At 39.8% G+C, this 19,082-nt stretch overlaps 1 protein-coding gene across 1 annotated transcript in view; it reads right to left on the bottom strand.

The window, feature by feature from the left end:
• The window catches only part of LOC105830924 (toll-like receptor 3), a 221,735-nt gene that overhangs the window by 99,189 nt on the left and 103,464 nt on the right, over positions 1 to 19,082 (bottom strand). The gene's annotated exons all lie outside the window — the stretch shown is intronic.

Here is a 19,082-nt window from a genome sequence, read left to right as displayed (position 1 = left end):
TATTTAAGAAATGAAAATGTTTACCAATTATAAATATTGAAACAAAAACTTAACATGTTCGAGTAGCATTAATTATATTCTTGTATACTTATCAATATCAATAACATAATATTTATACCTTCTTTTTTCTTATCTTATTTTAATCCTGATCCTTATCTTGTTTCCCGTTTCTTTCTCTCTTTCTCTCTTTTTTTCGTACCACACAATTTTTTTTTCTTAATTTTATATTCTCAACTGCGAGGTTATTTAATTCGCCATACAATATTTTTAGCAGTAATGCCTGTAATTGTCAACTATATATTTAAACTTATTATAATAAGAACTTAATTAATATACATACATTTACATAACAATATATCAATTTTTTAATCAATACAAATAAAAAAATTATAATTATATTTAATGTATTGGCAAAAAAAATAATTAAGATAATTAAGAATTACTTGATAAATACGTGTTTCTGTCGTGGCGTCCAACGTCTCTTCCTTACCCTTCTAACAGCGATGGTGATACAAAAATGGTTATATCATAATATTATTATATTAAATTAAATATGTCATAATATATTGTATTAAATTTCAACTTACTTTGTTAAGCATCAGTTAAACGTATCTGCAATTCAAAACAAATACTCTCTGCTATTTTGTAATCTTCCAGTCTAAGTAATTTTTTCCCGGTATTTTTCTTGCTTCTTTTTGTGTCTTTCCGTCTCTCGTAAACAGTCAAACTGTCAAAAACTGTCAACTATAAACTGTCAAACTTCACACACGAACGAAGCGAGTCAAGCGCGAGACAGCCAATCGCGATCGGAATAAAGAGGCAACAATGCAATCGCGATTAGCAGGCAACTTTAGGGTTACATGGCTATTTTATAAGAGGATAGGAGGAATAATTTGCAAAACAAAAAAAGATTTATAAGCAAAAATTGAATGATAATTTACTTATAATTTTTGAATATAAATACTTTTAAACATTTTAATAATTGTTATCAAATTTTATGCAAAACAAAAAATAATCGTACACAACCTAATATTAACTATTAATTAATTAAATTTATATAACATGTATTGCATATTAAATCAATATTTTTTTATATAACACATATCAAAATAATAAAATGCAATAATCTTGCTATTAATAACGGCGTGTAAAATTTATTAAACAAAATTCATATGTAATAATGATTACACAATTGTAAAAAAATCAATAATATTTATAAGATTTATTATTATTCTCATATTATATCATATTTTTAATTAATTAATTATTTGCATTACAACTATCTGTCAATTGAAATTTACGCCTATTTATAACAGTTCAACGCATATTCAGCATTATTATTATTATTATAACTCGTTCTTCTCTCCTATCGTTACATAATTATATATGTCTATCACCGGTGATATTATTATTCGGCAATATTATCAATCGATTTATATAGTAATATTGTCTATAATTTCATTATAGTAAGCGAATTTCTTGCAAGTGCATAAATATTGTAATAATTCATATATAGTTATCTATAAACAATATAAATTTATGCATTGCACTTATTATACTTTTTTTATTATTTATATTTCTATTTCTCTATCTCCTTGTTATAATTTAATAATTTTTATTTCTGTTAATTTCCAATTTTTGATAACTTATTATTATCGTTAAATTTATTCCAACTTCTTAGTTCGATCATATTATCAATGTGTGTTCTGATCGTATAGAAGGGTACGTTCTTGGGCACTATACACCGTTCTAAGTTACCTTCATGTAATGTAATATGCAATAGCAATAATCACTTTGTATACTCAGTTGATTAAGACGCAAGGGAAGGGGACTCCATAACGTCCATCGGATACTCATAAAAGTTTTCAGCTCCTCGTCTCCTACATCTCGCCCGTAGGGAAGGGTGCTGCAACGCGGTTGCACATAATGCGATCGGTGGAAATAATGACCGTAACCTCCAACAAACGCGACGCGTGCACGCCTGGGCGCAGCCCGACACCGAATAAATAATTCAGAGTCTACTTCGGCGCGCAGACGGCGGCACGAAAAACTTTTAAATGACTTTTGACGAAAATAGCGGTTCGGGCCGCAGTATAAGCCGGAACACGTAGTCGTCGGAGAGCCGAGGATGCCGGACTGGGGGCGAGAGGCGGCAGAAAAGCGGCTGTGCAGACGAGGGCGGCGGTGAGGTAGAGCGAAGGAGAGAGGGAGGGAAACACTCAGCAGCTTGTAAATTTGATTTAGTCGAGCTCTCTGTAGCGTACATCGTATCCTGCGAAGTTACGGTTGCGTGGCTCTCGGCTGGTTATAACGAATTCGGGATCGGCGAACGAGGGACGATGGTGGTAGCTTGGGGGACGAGAAATGGAAAGGGGTTGATGGCGGTGGGGGCGGCGGAGCACGACGATGCGTCGCGGGTATAATATGCCTCGGCGGACTCGAAAACATGCTCGCGCATTCGCGCGAATGAACACGCCGTAGAGAAAGAGCGAAAGAGAGAACGAGAGAGAGAGAGAGAGAGAGAGAGAGCGAGAATGGAAATTAATCGGCACAAAACACAATTTTTTGTTGGTGAACCTAGATCTCTTCCAAGGGAGATAACGTAAGCAGCAATTATCGTAGCGGCCGGGCGCGTCCTATCTGTGGCAGAATGAGATGTAGCGAAGGTGCGTGAATGGGATTGGAGAGAAAGAGGCTGAATCAGATTTTATCTTAACATCATGCTCACCGATTCACCTCCATTCACGTCAACTTAATCTACTAACTCTCTCTCCCCCCCGATCCTTCAGGAAGAAGCAGTTGTGCGCAATCACTGTATTTTCTACTTGGGGAGCGAGTTTTTCATGTTAATCTGATGGATTTTCCAACGCTATTCATTCTTACTCGACAGCTTTGATGTGGGTACGGTGACGATGCTAAAATTCAATTAAATTAACTAATAGAGACACGCCGATTTAAACGACAGTTTAAATGCTTATGCTTTTCATGAAACCTACAAATTTCAACATGCGATAGATACAGCGCACATTCAGGATTTTAATAATCGCAAATTGTCAAAAGTTCTGACGATAAAAGCAAATGCTACGGTACAGCGAGCGGCAATGATGTGCGTCGAGTATATAACACGCCTCGTCGAGCCTGAAAATAACCGGACGCGTTTTACACGGAAGATCGAGAAACGGAAATTAATAGGCGAGCGCCCTTTTTTTCAGCATCGATCTCTGACGTCACGTGCGACAGAAATCTCTCTCTCGACGTGCCGTGTTGAACACGATATTATCAAAGTGTGTTGCAAGAAGGAACGTCTTTATCCGAGATCCAAACATCTATTTCTCCCTTCTTTACTTTTAGACACTTTTTTTTCCTTTCACGCTTAAAACCGCGCGAAAACATTTCCTCTTATTTCCGACAGCTCCTGACGTGTCATAGATTGCTTTCGACCTCTAAACTTGCACTCTATTAGCAGAGAGAGAGAGAGAGAGAGAGAGAGAGAAAAAAGAATACTCGTGTCAAAATCGCACTTCCATTCACGTCTCAAATCCACGAAGCATCGCGAGGATCGAAAGGGGATAGCGCGCAAATGTTTCTTGACAGTGAAAATGCCGCGTGTTTCGTAACTGGAAGCGGCACGAACGAGGTCAGAGACGAGGCGAGGATAAATCATACTTGTATTACCCGCGGCGTTGGCTAACTTCCGCGAGCAATAAGGTCTGAAAAAGTTTAAGGGCAATACTTATAAATAACGAATAACCTGAATGCATAAAACAAAAGGAAGATAGAAGTGAAAAAGGAGGAGGAGGAGGAGGACGAGAAGGAGAATGATGACAACCGGGGGAACGAGCGGGCAGAGGAGATGTGATACGCCCCGGTAGACTCGAAACTAAGAACCATGCCAGGCGGGAACGACGAGCGCGAGCAACGAGAGGACGGAGGCGGAAATTAATCGGAGAAAATCTCTGCTCCCGTCGGCTTTAAGCGGCCCCTTCCGCCCAGCGAAAATTATTTACCGAAAGGATTGGCGCGCGCGCGCGCGCGCGCGCCTCCTTTTCCCGTCGGATAAATTTCGAGATGGGCCGCCCGGTGATGCGGAAATCTCGAAAAGAAGAAAAAAAAAAAGATAAACGGAAAGTGCACACGGCGCGAAAACGAAGCTCCCGATTTGCTTTATACGTCACGTGCACATTCAGCGTTACAAGTCTGGAATGGATAACGTAATCCTGCATCTTCCGGTGGAACGGGAGATACAAGCGTGATCTTGTACGGGAAAGGTAGTTGATTTTAAATGTAGCTTATGAGCTCTCACATGTATAAAGATAGAATAAATAAAAGTCGCGAGTTAAAAAAGTATATCAAAGCGGCTTCTTACTATAAAACGACTATCGCGATTCCTCGGTCCTCGGTCTGCTGCTGTTAGAGCATATAATTAAAGTATGCGAATAATTTTAATCGCTCGCTTATGCAAGCTTGACTTTGACGCGTATTCATGTGTGAATAGGGCTTTACACAATACACGACCACGATATGACGAGGTTGTCCCGGCATTACTTTTTGCCACCGCGGTTACGCAATATATTCGGAGTAATGGAATACCAGAGTGAACGGTACGCCGCGTTGCATGAAACTTGAAGAGCTTCGTACATATCTTCAACTTTAAAACTCTGTTACGTCATAATTTGAGATATCATCAGTTCGTTCTGGCAAAAATTATTTGCGGAATAAAAGTAATATGGAAATTATTTTAGTGAAATTTTAACAAAACCACCTGTAGTGGACTAAATTTTGCTTCTAAGTGGTATGTATATAAGATATAAAAGAGAAAAAGTTAATCCATTTTTGCAGGCTAAATATATATATATATATATATATATATATATATATATATATATATATATCAGCACAAAATAATTATGTATACAATATTATATAAAAACAAGAATGATTTTAATAATTAACACAATCCATCTTAGGAAGATAAATAAAAATCACGAAAGCTGAACCACATCTTTTGCGAACAAACTGATTGAATTGGCTTCTTGTGCAAAGACAACGTAATGCAGCCGGCCTTAATGTATTCCGGGATGTGTAGTCCCGCACAAAATATTTGGCACGCCTGATATAACAAAATTAACGCGCATACGTAAGTAGCGTTAAATCAATAGTGCACGTTGCATCGGTATTAGAGACGCCAATGCATAATACATAAGCGAGAAGAGAGAGAGAGAGAGAGAGAGAGAGGGGCGGAAGAGAAAGATGCGATACCGGGTGTGCGGACAAAACGGGGCCACCGGACCTCACCGATAAATGCGCCCGATCGTTGGCGCGCCCAAATTTTTCGACGCCAACGATTGTTTATGGTCGAGTCTGGTACAACCGCGTAACCTCGTGAACTCCATTTCCGGCCCAATAAATCATGCACGCGGTTACCGAATTCCAAGCTCGTGTGATAATAGTCGCTGAACGAGACCGTTTGGACGGTTATCGCGCGCGCGCACAAGGCGAACAAAGAGGAGGGAAAAATTGCGCGTGATAAATGATCAAGAATTGTCGAACAGTCGGATCGGAAGAGACGCGATATGAACTCGCGGACTTGTTAGATTACTAGAAAAACAGAAAAAATAAGAGAGCGTAATCGCGGGCAGAGAAAAGGAGCGAGATAAGGGTAATATGGTCGGAGAGAAAAAGGGGAGAACGTTAAGTCTCTCTCGGAAGAGGATAGCTAACTACCTCACTATTCTCATGAACGAAGTGAGCGAATAAAACGACAGTTAATCGACAGGAGAACCGAGGAGAAAGAAAAAAGATCCGGGGAAAGGGGGATCACTTTTTTATCACTACGGTGCATTTTGTTCCGCGACTTAAAATCATTTGGAGAAGCGACGGTGCGTCGGCGGTTTTATCGATGGAATTTCGTTTTTCACGGGGAAAACGTTTGAGGAATCGTTCCGCGATTCCGCGCCGCGGCGGAGGGATGGTACGGGCGATGGAGAGCGCGGAGGGGTAGAATAAAACGCCGGGCGCAAGGGGGTACGCGCACTTTAAAAGAGAGCAGACGGGGAAAATGGGGAGGAGTCCACGCGCGAGAAGAGATCGATGGGAGGTGGGAAAAATGTGCACCGAAATTTATATAACGAGGAATTCCATTATGCCGGGCTCGATATCCACGATACGGTGTGTTTGTATGTATATGTGGTGCACGTACGTGCGTGTACATATGTATATATACACATATATATCGGAATATCGAACGGCGTGCTTCATCGACCGAGATAAGATCCGTTTACATTTGCCGTCAACCCGCCTCCTTCCCGCCCTCACACCGTTTCTGGCTTGTGCATGAATCACGACGCGCCCGTAAGTTCTCTGTGGGACCGATTTTTCGTTTCGCCTAACATTCGTAAGATCGTCTTCGAGACGTGACCGGAATCTCTCGCTCACGCTCCGGCTCGCGATCGGCGGATCCGCGAGTTTCGCGAAGTTCGCGAGAGGTCGAAAGAGCGAGCGGAAACGAGCGTGCGAGCGAGCTGAGCGAGCGAAACGCGAGCCCGTCCGGGGACTGGACAATGCGCAACGATGAATAATAGATCCGCAAATAGATTCCGTTCTCTATCTCCTTCTATCTCGAACGGGCGAAGATTTATAGCAGGAGGACCGTAAGACAGTGAAAAATGTACGGACGCGTCGGGCTCCTCATTGCCGTGAGCGGTAACTAGAGGACGAGAGAGAGAGAGAGAGAGAGAGAGAGAGAGAGAGAGAGAGAATTCTTCGCGGAGAATTTAAGCGTCGATGCGTTCGCTGTATCGCACCCAAAGTTTGGATTACAAAAGCATCTCACGTGAATGCCGTCGGTTTTTCGAAAGACAGAAAGAAAGAGAATTTCAGTACTTCCTGAAAGAATAGTCCCTTCAAAAGCACACAATAACAATAATACGATATGTAAATCTTAAGGAGACATAATAAAAATGCATAGATAACGCGCATAATAAATTGATATGCAAGTATAAAAAATTTTAATAAAATGTGATAAAATGTGATAACAGTTAATTATTCAAAATAATTACGTATGCAAAGAACTTATTTTTATTTAGACATAAATATAAAAAATTGTACAAAGAGATAAAAACGTTTTGCATTGGACTGTTCGTAAAAGATGATTCTTTAGTAGAGTTAGTTTCGTAGGCAACATTTCAAGAATTATAATAAAAACGCATAAAAGCCAATATGTATATTTATATAAAAGAAGAAAATTTTATAAATTCATAATGTTGAATCTCTCAAGAATGATAATCGGATAATCAGGATTTTTTTGCTCCGTGATGTCTGGTCGTCGTCATATTAGACGAGCGAATGTTACCACGTTGTGGCAGCTAAGAGATCGCAGCCACGTGGGACGGAATCAGTTTAAGCTGTGGAGAATTCCGTTGAATTTTTGATGAAATTCTGAAAATTTGCACGATCCTTTTCCGATTTCGTATACCGTCAGCCCGAGAGCGGCGCGAGATGCGTTACCGACATCGTCAAATTGAATTTTAACTCGAGAAAAAGAGAGAAAGAGAGAAAGAGAGAGGGGGGACGGGGGGAGAAACAGAGAGGATTTGTCCCATGACTGCGGCGTATATTTCCTTCCCTCTGTGATCGCCGAATTTGCAAAGCTAAGCGAGCCGAGACCTTCTTGATTAAAAAAGATAATTCGATCGCAGATACTCCGTCTTTCCGTGGAATTGAAATGTTTCGAATGCCTCGATATTTCTGTGCGCTCTCCATCTCTCTTGTCGATTGATTTATTTCATTGTAACACGAACGCCGCACGCCGTAGACAGAAGAATGCCTTAATTAAAAGTTGTATCCATTTCGAGGCACCGTGTAATTATAAATGCATCAATATGATTCTAGATTCTCCTACGTACTTTTAACATGAATAGACACACACATAAATTTCTCTGGCACATATTGTATTGAATCTTGTAAAAAAAAAAAGCAATACGTTAGTTTGTATAAAAAATTATAATAATCTACATATTTTGTACAATGTAAGAATTAATTAGATAATTTCCCATAAATAAAAAATTTTCTCTTCCTTTTAAATTTTAAGTTTTTAAATTTTCTCCGAGAAATATAAATCTGAATTAGAATCTTAGAATGTTCTTTTTAAAATTCATAATTTTATCTATTTTCTACTTAAAACAAAGATTACTTAACTCCCGCATATATATAGTTAAACCGTCAAAATATCATGTAAAAAAAACATCAAATAAATAATTAACATAATTTATTTTTTCTATTGCAAGTGTATTAATATTCTCTTTTTCGAAGCATATTTCTATACATATATTTCATATTTTACTTAAGTGAAACATGACTTAACAAAGTCGTTCGGAGGTCTAAAATTGCATAACTACGATTCGTAACGAAAATTTCGAGCGATCGTGTCCGTCGACTCTATGCCTATACGTCGGTCAGCGACGTATGCAACGCGAGTGAAACTGATTGTATTTTACCACGAATCGATATTTACCCCGATGCACGTAGTCGCGCCCTACTGTGGCCGTGTACAAAGGTGCCGATTTTCCTCTTCTGGCCTCTCGTGTCCCGATTTTCATCGTGAGTGGCGCGCACCCCATGAAAACACTCCCGTGTGCTATCGGCTCTTTGTCGGCTCGAATAAAGCGTCCGAGCTGTTATCATCGTGTTGATAGCACCACAGTTGTCCAGAAAACAATAACGCAATAGAATTACCGATCAGATCTGAGTGAGGTAAAATGCGCATTCGCTCGGGACGGATTAACGAAAATTGAAGATTCGATAAAATTCTACACGCATGCTTAAAAGGCTGAACGATTTATGCGATAATAAATCAAGTGTGCTTCTTCTGTATTTCTTTCTTAAATTAATATCTAAAAAAAGTAACTTTTCTCCGGATATTTTACTTACTGCTATTTACGATCATTTACAAAGTATTGACATGACCTCTCAATTGATTAAAAATATTGTTTGCGACCGATTGACCAAGTTTCAAAATGGGGTTGACTAATATGAGCATTCAGTGGCTCAAGATATCGATAATAAAAGTTTTCGTCGGTTGCGATTGGCAAGCATTCAAATTAAGACTAGATAACTATGCATTCTCACTCGGAATATCAATGACAAAAGTTTCCCTCCGATCGTACTGGCAACAGTTCAAAATTACATTTTGATTAAATTCCGCTTGGTGCCGATCGTAGCGATCGTTCAAAGTCGAATACGGTGAAATGTGTATCCACTCACAAGATGTCAATGATAAAAATTTGCTCGGCCGCGTTCGACAGACACCGTCGATGATATAATCGACAATACGTACACATGAGCCGTATCAGAAATTACGATTCGTGATGTGAACGCTCGACGATACGAACGAAAATCGAACGGTGAACGAAACTGGATATATCTCTGCGAAAATTCGCGCCGCGAACGTTACACTGTATCGAAATGAAAATCTGCGAAGGCAAAGCCTGGTCGCGATCTAATCGGCGGTACGCAAATTACGTCGAGAATATACGAGTTCGATTTTCACAGGAACGAAATTTTTTTCGTTCCTGTCGAACGCAATCGTAACCGCGATACGATCGACAAATTAAACCGCTAACTACGCGAAATATAAATTAATAACTAATTATCGGTAAACCACTTCCCTCAAAACGTTTCTTTACACGTTCCCTCGTTTTCTCTTATACTCGCATTTCTAAACATTTTTTTACAAAAATAGAGATAAACTGATTTGTATAATATATAATCTATAATATATTAATTAAAATTGCAAAGAGTTAAATATGTTTTATTTCAGTTAACATTTATAGATAATATTTATCGTTATAATTATTTCATATCTTTCTATTATACATATATTTTATAGATATATCTATACCATGTGTGTGTGTGATACAAAAAATATTATTAAAAACATTAAAAAAAAATTCTTTATATAATATTCACAATTAAGCTGGAAATATTGTATTATAATTTTAAATTGTATTATTAGTCAAGAACAATTAATTTCCACACATTTTACATAAGCGGTTTGCTTTGACAAATGTTCTTTTATTAGCGTTTATCGGTGTATATTATTCGTTGTCGCGATTCTTTTTTCATCGTGCAGATGGGTCGGTCATATCCGGCCGGCGGCGCAAGCTCGGGCCCGAGTGATAAATCGTCTAATTATCGGTCGTTTTCTCGGCGGAATTGTTGCCGCGATGGATAGGAAATGCGAGTTGCTCCGCCGAGCGTTTACTCGCGCTAATTGCTGCATCAGCGATCCGCGTCGCGGGCTCTCTCTCTCTCTCTCTCTCTCTCTCTCTTTGTCCCCACTGGCCCGTAATTGAATTGCATTTTTCGTTACCGCGCGGAAGGATCCGATTGTCTAGGGACGCGCGCGATTTTCGCGGCCGGGCGCAGTTATTGCGTGTCGAGAGCCAATCGATGAATAATATATGGCAAAGTTATCTTTACTACCTTTCAAAGACAAACTTTCCTTCTATAATATGTATTCTCTTTTGATCCAATCTTAAAATTTTGCCAACAATGCAAAAAATTATGTAATTATACAAATTTTCAAATATGAGAATAAAAGCATATAAAGAATCAAATAATTTATTTTTACAAAAGTAAATGTATAAGAAAGTTTCTTTATTATTATACTCTTATACTTGGAAAGAAAATTTAATAGAACACATACATAAATAGATAAATAGGTAAATAAAAAAGAAATAATATAAAATAAAACTATAAGGTAAAATAATCTTCATCTAATACATATAAAATCCCAAATGAATTTTGCTTCGCAAAGCTTGGTTATCTTTAAAATTTACTGCCGGATGAATAATGAATAGATCGTCCTTACATTGTCTTCCCTTCTGATCCGCATTATGTCACTTTGGATACGCGCCCAAGGGCGGAGAATAAAATCGACGGGAGAGAGAGAGAGAGAGAGAGAAAGAGAGGGAGAAGCAGCATGCGTGTGCACGCGCGCCATAGCGAATGCCATTCCATAAAACGAAGCGTGACAGCGTTTCGAGGTACGAGCCGGTCTGTAATAATAGTCAACCGTATATGACGACTAATCCAATTGATCGTGCGCTAAAGTGCATTATTATCGCCTTACACTTTCCACTATGGAGTATTGTAATGCCGGACATTATGTCGTGCCACATAAGGGCGCGTGCAACGCACGCACGCACGCACGCGTGCACGGATGCATGAAAGTACATGGTGTCACCAAACTTGTCGTGTGTCCTTTCTTCAATCGCATATAAACTAGAAGTCATGTGTTGGGGGAGTTATTTTAGACGTGTACCGTTGGTCACTTTAGAGGAAATTTTTTATAAGAATTAAAAGTAATAAACTCTAATAAAAGTAAATAAATAAGAAATCGTAATAATAGATAAATAAAATCTGCTTCAATTTAATTCAGTACAATTCGCTTTTACGTTAAAAATTCCTATTTGTTCGTAGGCAGCAAAATTGAGACATAATAATAAGAATTTTGTGATAAAAAATTTAAATTTTTATACTTGTGTAAAAAACCTATATACATAATATATAAATGTGTCGTATGACTTTCTGTTCCACAATTATACGATTCCATCTAATTTATCTGCCTAAGATTAGTTTTGTGAGTTTGCATCTGTCGAACTATAGCGTTTTGGGACCTGAAAAGCTTTACCAAAGTGTAGGACCACGCTTCGTCTCCTAACTTTCTCATTTCGTTTCGCAAACGAGAGTATCTAGACCGTCGCGAAACTAAATCAAATAACGCAGAAAACGTCGGAGAACCGGCTTAACGGTCTCTCCGCGTGGGACAACGCATCGCGATATCGCGCACGGTACAAGATGAGACTTGGTTTGTGAATGAGAAACGCAATGTGAAAACAGTCTGGAATAATGTATCGTGATATGTGTTATTTCTCTCGTGATTTCGTTACGCATTTACTGAAGAAACACAAAGTATTGCGAAATTTCAATTAGATTTGTTTCGGAGATGAGTTTCGTTTGCGCGCAAAATGATGTGAAAGGTGTCGCTGTCAATATTTTTTCGTGATTTCGGTTCAAATATCAAACCGATGGACATTCCACATGCTCGTACGCTTTCGTCTCTATAGCATGTAGCGATCAACCGCATGTGGGTGTGCGACCGCAGACTGTCGCATTATCCCGATATAAGCAACAACTCCGTCCTGCTCCCCGTCGCATCCGCAAACCATCACCGAGCTGGGCGCATTCGGTGCATTCGACATTAATGCCTGACACTCGGCGACGATGATAGCGGTACTCGCTCGTGAAATAGAAGGCACGGCGCGGCTGCATATTTCTGTTTATACTTCAACAGATACGAATGGCTGGATGAGGCATAAAAGCGAGGACGCCCCCGTCTATCAAAGTCCTCTTCCGTATCCGCTTTATTTCGACGTCGCGTCGTCCCCTCGATTCGTCGTCATGCGTGCGTGCATGCGTGCGTCCGCGCCCGATCGCGTGTCGAAAAACTTCGCGCTTTTTTTTTCCTTCCCGCAGTAGCGCGGCGCCAGAAAAAAAGAAGGAGAAACGCCCCACCGCGAACGAAATGGGTAGAGACACGGGGGCGGTACGAGTCACCACCGAGGGTGGAAAATAGAGAGAATAGATTAACGGCGCTATTATGAGCTGAGCGTAAACAAGCGTGCTTCTTGCGGTGCACGTTAAAAAGGCATTAACATTGTTGTTGCAACAGCAAAGCACTGCAATCCTCTTTTCATACTTTGGCTCTCTCATTTCCGGCATAATTATGCGATCACGGTAGAAATATGCGTGATGACGAATATAAATTATATATTAATATATATATAACATTAATAACAGCGATATCCATATATGTACATTAATCTTATTATATGTAATATAAACTTTGCAAAAATTGCGGAATCTTTTAAATTTTTGTGAAATTATTTTGGGATAAAGCGAGTTAATCTGCAGATTATGCATTACGGCCATTACGCATTTGAATGCAGCTGGCACATTACAGACTACGCTCGATTGGAACAATTATACAACAAGAGATATGAAACAATTTAAGTTTAAAATAACAAACAATATTCAAAGGAAAAAAAAAAATGTTTAGCGTGCGATAGAAGTCCTTTTACAATATTTAAAAATAATTTAGAACGAAAACAGAGATGCGCATTATCTCGGTGACGTGATATCGATGTGAGAGAATGCGGATTCGCTTAGAGCTGTTTTCGCAGCTAAAACAACATAAGACGCGTACGGGGGAAAAAGAAGATAAGATCCTTAATACCGCGGAGACGCACCTGGAGCACACGCGTTTTTTTGCGGCTTTCCATTTTCGCGATATATCCGTGGGACATCCCTTTCTCTTTCTCTCCCTTCGCGATATTTCGACTCGCGATGATGTGAAACTGATTGGCGAAGAACGAGACGGCTTATAATAACACTTCCGCGGACGTATCAAAAGTATGGCAAAACCGAAATGAAATCGCGAGATCGAATACTTTCGGTGTAGAAAACTTTTTCTTCTTCTTCTTCTTCTTCGAACATGACGATAACGATCGTAGGTACGATCGATTTTATCGAAGTAGCATTGAAGAAGCCGAGTACTTTCTCGTATTATTCGTATTCGATATACAGTGGTTGAGTCGATTCGAGTTCTTGAATTCCGTTCCTCGTTGAGACTTTATACCATATTTTCTCCTCTCGACGCTGTTCCACAATTCCCCGCACCATCGTATCTCTTTAATCTTGTACTCTACTTTGAAAATGGCGTATTGCCGCGCACTCCTGCATAATTGTTTTATTTATTAATACAGTACACGCGGGAACATTAAAGCCGTCCAGCACGCGCGTTCAGTGACCGAATTTCTTTTGTAATATTTCAAAACGCTATCTTATCGCCGACACATTAATATTACAGCTCAACTACTTCACTCTGCAAAAAGAATAGACGAGAATTGGCGAATCGAAATGTAATGAAGTCTCTTTGTGAATGCGTGCCAACATACCAGACGGCATTAACACTTCCGATTGCACATTTTTCTTTGTTGGTCAACAATTTCCCGCCAGAGTTTTTTCTAAAAGAACTACGCATGTAAGATTTTTTTTTTCCCTATCCTATTCGGCCGTTGCCACTTTTTTTCGTACGAAGTAAGCCTCTTCCAAAAGTCATCTCACTTAATAATAACAACTTCGCGCGAGATGGAGGAGATAAATTCGATCTTTCCGCATTTTCTACGGTCGCCGAACCACACACGCACACCCGGCGCCCAAAAACGTGCAGCTGCAAGATATTGACCCACGGATTCTTTGGATCGTGCGCAGCTGTGGGCGCGTCCACACAACACGCCCATCGCAGAAACTATTTTCAAAAATTCAGCAACGCGTTATTACGACACGATGAGCCTTCAGCTGCGTCAGTCTTTTTTTTCGTACAGTTGAAATTTCTTTACTATATACGAACGATTTCAGAAAACTATTAACTTGGCATAATAAACGCTCACATTATTTGTAAATTGTACTTTGTTGTTAAATAATGTATTCATAATTGTACTGCAACACAAAATGATGCACTGTGAATAAACTATACAAATTACTCCAGATGGCACAGTTAATCGCTATCCGAAATTGCCGATAGCTGACAGCACTAATGCACTTCGCAAAGGAAAAGTGGATAATTACCTTTCCGCATTTACGCCGACTTACGGCAGCGCTTGTCGACACGATTAATGACAAGCCAATAGGCCAATAACGATCGCGATTTATAAAGGCATCGATTCTAGCACGCTTTCAAACTCGCCATCTCTCTAGTCTCTCTCTCATTCTCTCCCGTACCTTTATATTATTTTTTTTTGCACTCCATGCGCGCGCAAATCGTAAAGCGCACGATTTCAATATCGCTCATGCAGATTTCTACGTAATTCGATTTCGATCTGACGACAACGTATGCCCCGCCTTTCTACTCTGTGAAACAGAGCAGACTATATGCGGTCGACTATACGCCCGACGATCATTATACTCTGATGAAATGACATTCTTAGCGGCGGTCGTTTTTCATAATTAGATGCAATGATTTAAATTAAATAATATTAATCAACTGTACATAATTAATCGTAGAATAAATTACCAAACGCAATTACAAGTGTACCTATCAATTGCACGAATTGGCTGAAAATACTTTCTCGCAATTTCTTAGTAAGTGAATAAAAATAGTAAGTGAATAAAGTATCAAAGGATAGATCAGAAGAAAAAACATTAAAAGAGAAATGGTAAAGAGAGAGAAAGAACCTGTCGTACATGTGAACTTTTCTCAAATTCTCGTCTAACTGATAAAACTTTAAAAGGGCGAGAAAACGCACTCACCATCCTCGTCTGTAATTTTCCGTCGCATCTCCGTTCGTCTCGTTCAAGTTAATGAAAGCACCTTTCGTTGAAACGATATAAAGAACAAGCTGTTCGAGATCGCGGGGACAGAAAAAGAAGGGTGAAAATGCACACTGGCGCCTTTATTGCCCCGTTATTTCGTTACGAATTCACCATCGAGCGATCGCGAAGTCGAATACACAATTATCTAATTAGCGCGGCAATTACGTCATCGGAATTTCATTGGGCGTGTTAAGCGGCCAAGTAAGGCAAGGCCGCGCACATACCCGCGCACACAATCGCCGACTTCGATCGGTCGCTGCGATGTAACTCGATTTTCCGTCTCGGCCGAGAAACGGGTTGGGAAGAATGAGGAAACTATTTTGCCGGCAATTACAGAAAACCGACCTTGCGGCTCTTTCCCTCGCGCCGCCACTTCTCTTTCCTTCTTCATTTTTCTCCGCGGCAAAAAGTACATACCTTGGCGTGCCCGCGATTAATTTGCTGACTTGCGATCGCGTGATGAACAACGACGACTCCTAATCGACAGATGCAAGACCGCGAGACCACTGCGCGCGCGCGCGTATGTGTGGGTGTGCGTGTGTGTGTGTGTGTGTGTGTATGTGTGTCGACACGAGTTCAGTTCACGTCTGCACCGATTGATTTCTATATCGCTGCTCTCTCTGTAAATTCGCGTGCGTTATCGCCTTATCTTAATCGATCTGCATCTTGTAGAAGAATTCTTGATCCTTATCGTTTGTATTTTTTATCGGAAATAGCTCGACGAAGAACGCGATATACACAGTATATAGGTATATGTATAATAAATGGATGCTACATGCTACAAGCGATAATTAATACTGCAACGTTCAGAGGACGACATAACTTAGGAGAGCGAAGGAGTGGAGGATGAGAGAACGAGAGAGCTACGAAAAGAGAGGGAGAGAAAACGACCGTACGTGAAATATCGCGTCGCGTGTTGCACAGAATTTTTTACTTATTCCGAGGTTAATTTAGCATTCGCACGACGTTATTCAGGAGTAAGGAAGTCGTTTGTATCGCGGAAAGGCCGGGGAGAAATACGCGGGTATGCGAGAGTATTAACAGGTACTTATTATCTCGCGCTCTCTCCGCCGCCGCCGGACGAGAGATGATTTAAAACTTAAATAGAATTAACGGCATTCTCTGAATAGGATTTAATTAAAAACAGCATCCTGCAGTTCAATAGTAGCAGGCCTATCAGGGCAATGTTATTCGCTGTGAAATTGGATGCAATTAACTCTACGTATTTATTTTGAGAAAGAACACGCTTGTACAATTACACTTTATACAATTATTCGTTCTGAATAGATGTCAAATTATACGTTAAATATCATGCAGCGTTAAAGTCCTTAAAAGCTATTCTCTAAAAAATTCAATTTTATTAAATAGTGTTTCCCGTATTAAGTAAAAATAAAATTGTAAACGTCATTCTTTTTTCAGGACATATTCTTCTATTATTTACTTCAAATCAATCCAATCATATCAAATATTCATCGGTTTTAAATTAAAAAAATTTAAGTTTATATGAAGGTGTCTAATATTATTCAACGTTAAATGTACAATAATGTCACGTTTAATCAGATATAAATATTATATGTATGTCACATTTTCAAAGTAGAGATGTATCAGAGTGCAATAAAAACAACCGCATTTAGAGCTGAGAGAATTCGAGCTCCAGAATTCGTACTCATAACTCACGCTTCACGATGAACATCTCCGTGTGATTTAAAGTTTTGTGCTACACGAAGAGATTGTGCAGCGTTATCTCAAATTGAAAAGACTGTGTTTTTAAGGCCGCACGATGGGCCGACAGTCCGGGTCCAGACATCTATCTGAGCGAATTTTGTCCTACCTGGAACGCGCGCCCGACCATCCGTCGTTCGCGCTACTTTCGCGGAAATTTGCATGAACGAGCGTGAACGATTACCCGACGCGAGCTCTCGCGATACCCGTGGGCTCCACCCTTGGCGGGCGAACGGTACGTATCGCGCATTCGACTCTGCTCGTGACGTGATATATCCGCATTTAATATGGGAATTCGTGCACTCCATGGGAAGAGGAGAAGGAGGGACAGGAGGAGGGAACAAGCGGTCCGTTTGTTCCGATTTCAATGATACCGAACGACACGGGAGCGGATTTTGATTAATGGTTCTTCGTTTACACGCACCCCCGACCTTTCGGAGGAGGACCCGCGACTCCCCTCTCCTTCCTGCTCTGTACGGTCGAATTATCTTTTTCTCTCTTTTTTTTTTTTCATATGTCAGAACCGTTTTGACATCCATTTCGGACTCTCGGTCGTCGCGTCTTTTCTCCTCGCCACTTCCGGCAACGCCCCTCTTCTCCCTATTCCTTTTTTCCGCTAATCTTTCTTTTATTTGCCGGTTGACCCTCGCAGAACAGGCAGATTATATTACTCACACTCTGTGGGTATAATGTCAAGTATGAAACATTAGACTTGAAGAGTTTTGTGTGTCGAAGAGATCTGCGTATGTGTGTGTGTGTGTGTGTGTGTGTGTGTGTGTGTTTGGCGCTTTTTAGACACATATATCACGAACAAGAGAAACAAGAAGAATTATGCAACTTCGTACGCAAATTGGCAGTGAATTATATGTTTGGTACACTGTAACAATTTAGACAAAGCATTTTAAGGCAATAACAGAAATTAATTTGTCATAGCCGCTCTTGTATCCAAGTTCGCATCAATTAGCTGAAGAATGCGGAGGAGAGGGACAGTCTATTTTTCATATAATCGACACGAACTGCGATAAGACGAGGTGCATCGCGATAACGTGGATAGATCCATCAGGGCACTCTACGTCATTCCCCTTAGAGCACCGATAGAGGGAAAACCAATGAAACAACGAATCCAGAATCGTTTCCGATAAAACGCTCATCCATCATCTCGTCTGCCACTTAAACCGCCTGCAAGCCGGTTACTCGCGTAACTCATTTATGCAGTTGCGCATATAAAAGCGCAATCAAGTGGATATCCTGCGACGCAGTATAAAATCCACGAGTCTGCGTTGCTCAACCTGCATATCGCTAATGGAAACTCGTCGCTCATAAACTAAAAGCTAGAATTATTATTTTATATACTACTTAAATTTTGTTTCTATCAACGGTATCAATATTACTATTTTTATTATACTGTATCTACCATTATTGTATGTATTGCAATAAAAACAATTTTGTTCTGCTATTATTTTCTCTTGTTATATTACCGATCTAGAGTTTCAAATTCGTTAACGACGTGCGCACTACGAGAATCTAAATAAATCTTCTATTTATTTATCAATGTATCCCGCAAAAGAACACGGTAATATTTCGTCGACAAGCACAGGAAAACATCGCGCGCATGACCCGATTCGTATGTGAGCACGAAATAATTTATATCGCTCTTCTAGAAACGATGCATCTTCGTTCTTGGAATGCGTTCAAATGCAGGAAGCGGCTTTGCAGTACAAACGATCGTTTGATATCTATCGGTGGCGTATGAGGTAAACAGCATAGCGATGGATCCTTTATACGCCTTTGAAAAAGGGCGAATTGATTTTTTAAAATATTAATATTTATCTCCTGTGTGGATTTAAATCACTGCGCGGAAAAAATGGAATGTTTCCCTTGAAAGAGAGTAAAGCGAGTTGGAATACATTATTGTTCGGAAAGGT

This window comes from Monomorium pharaonis, chromosome 4 (genome assembly GCF_013373865.1).
Source record: "Monomorium pharaonis isolate MP-MQ-018 chromosome 4, ASM1337386v2, whole genome shotgun sequence".
Lineage (NCBI taxonomy): Eukaryota > Metazoa > Arthropoda > Insecta > Hymenoptera > Formicidae > Monomorium > Monomorium pharaonis.
This window is presented reverse-complemented; position numbering and strand designations above follow the sequence as displayed.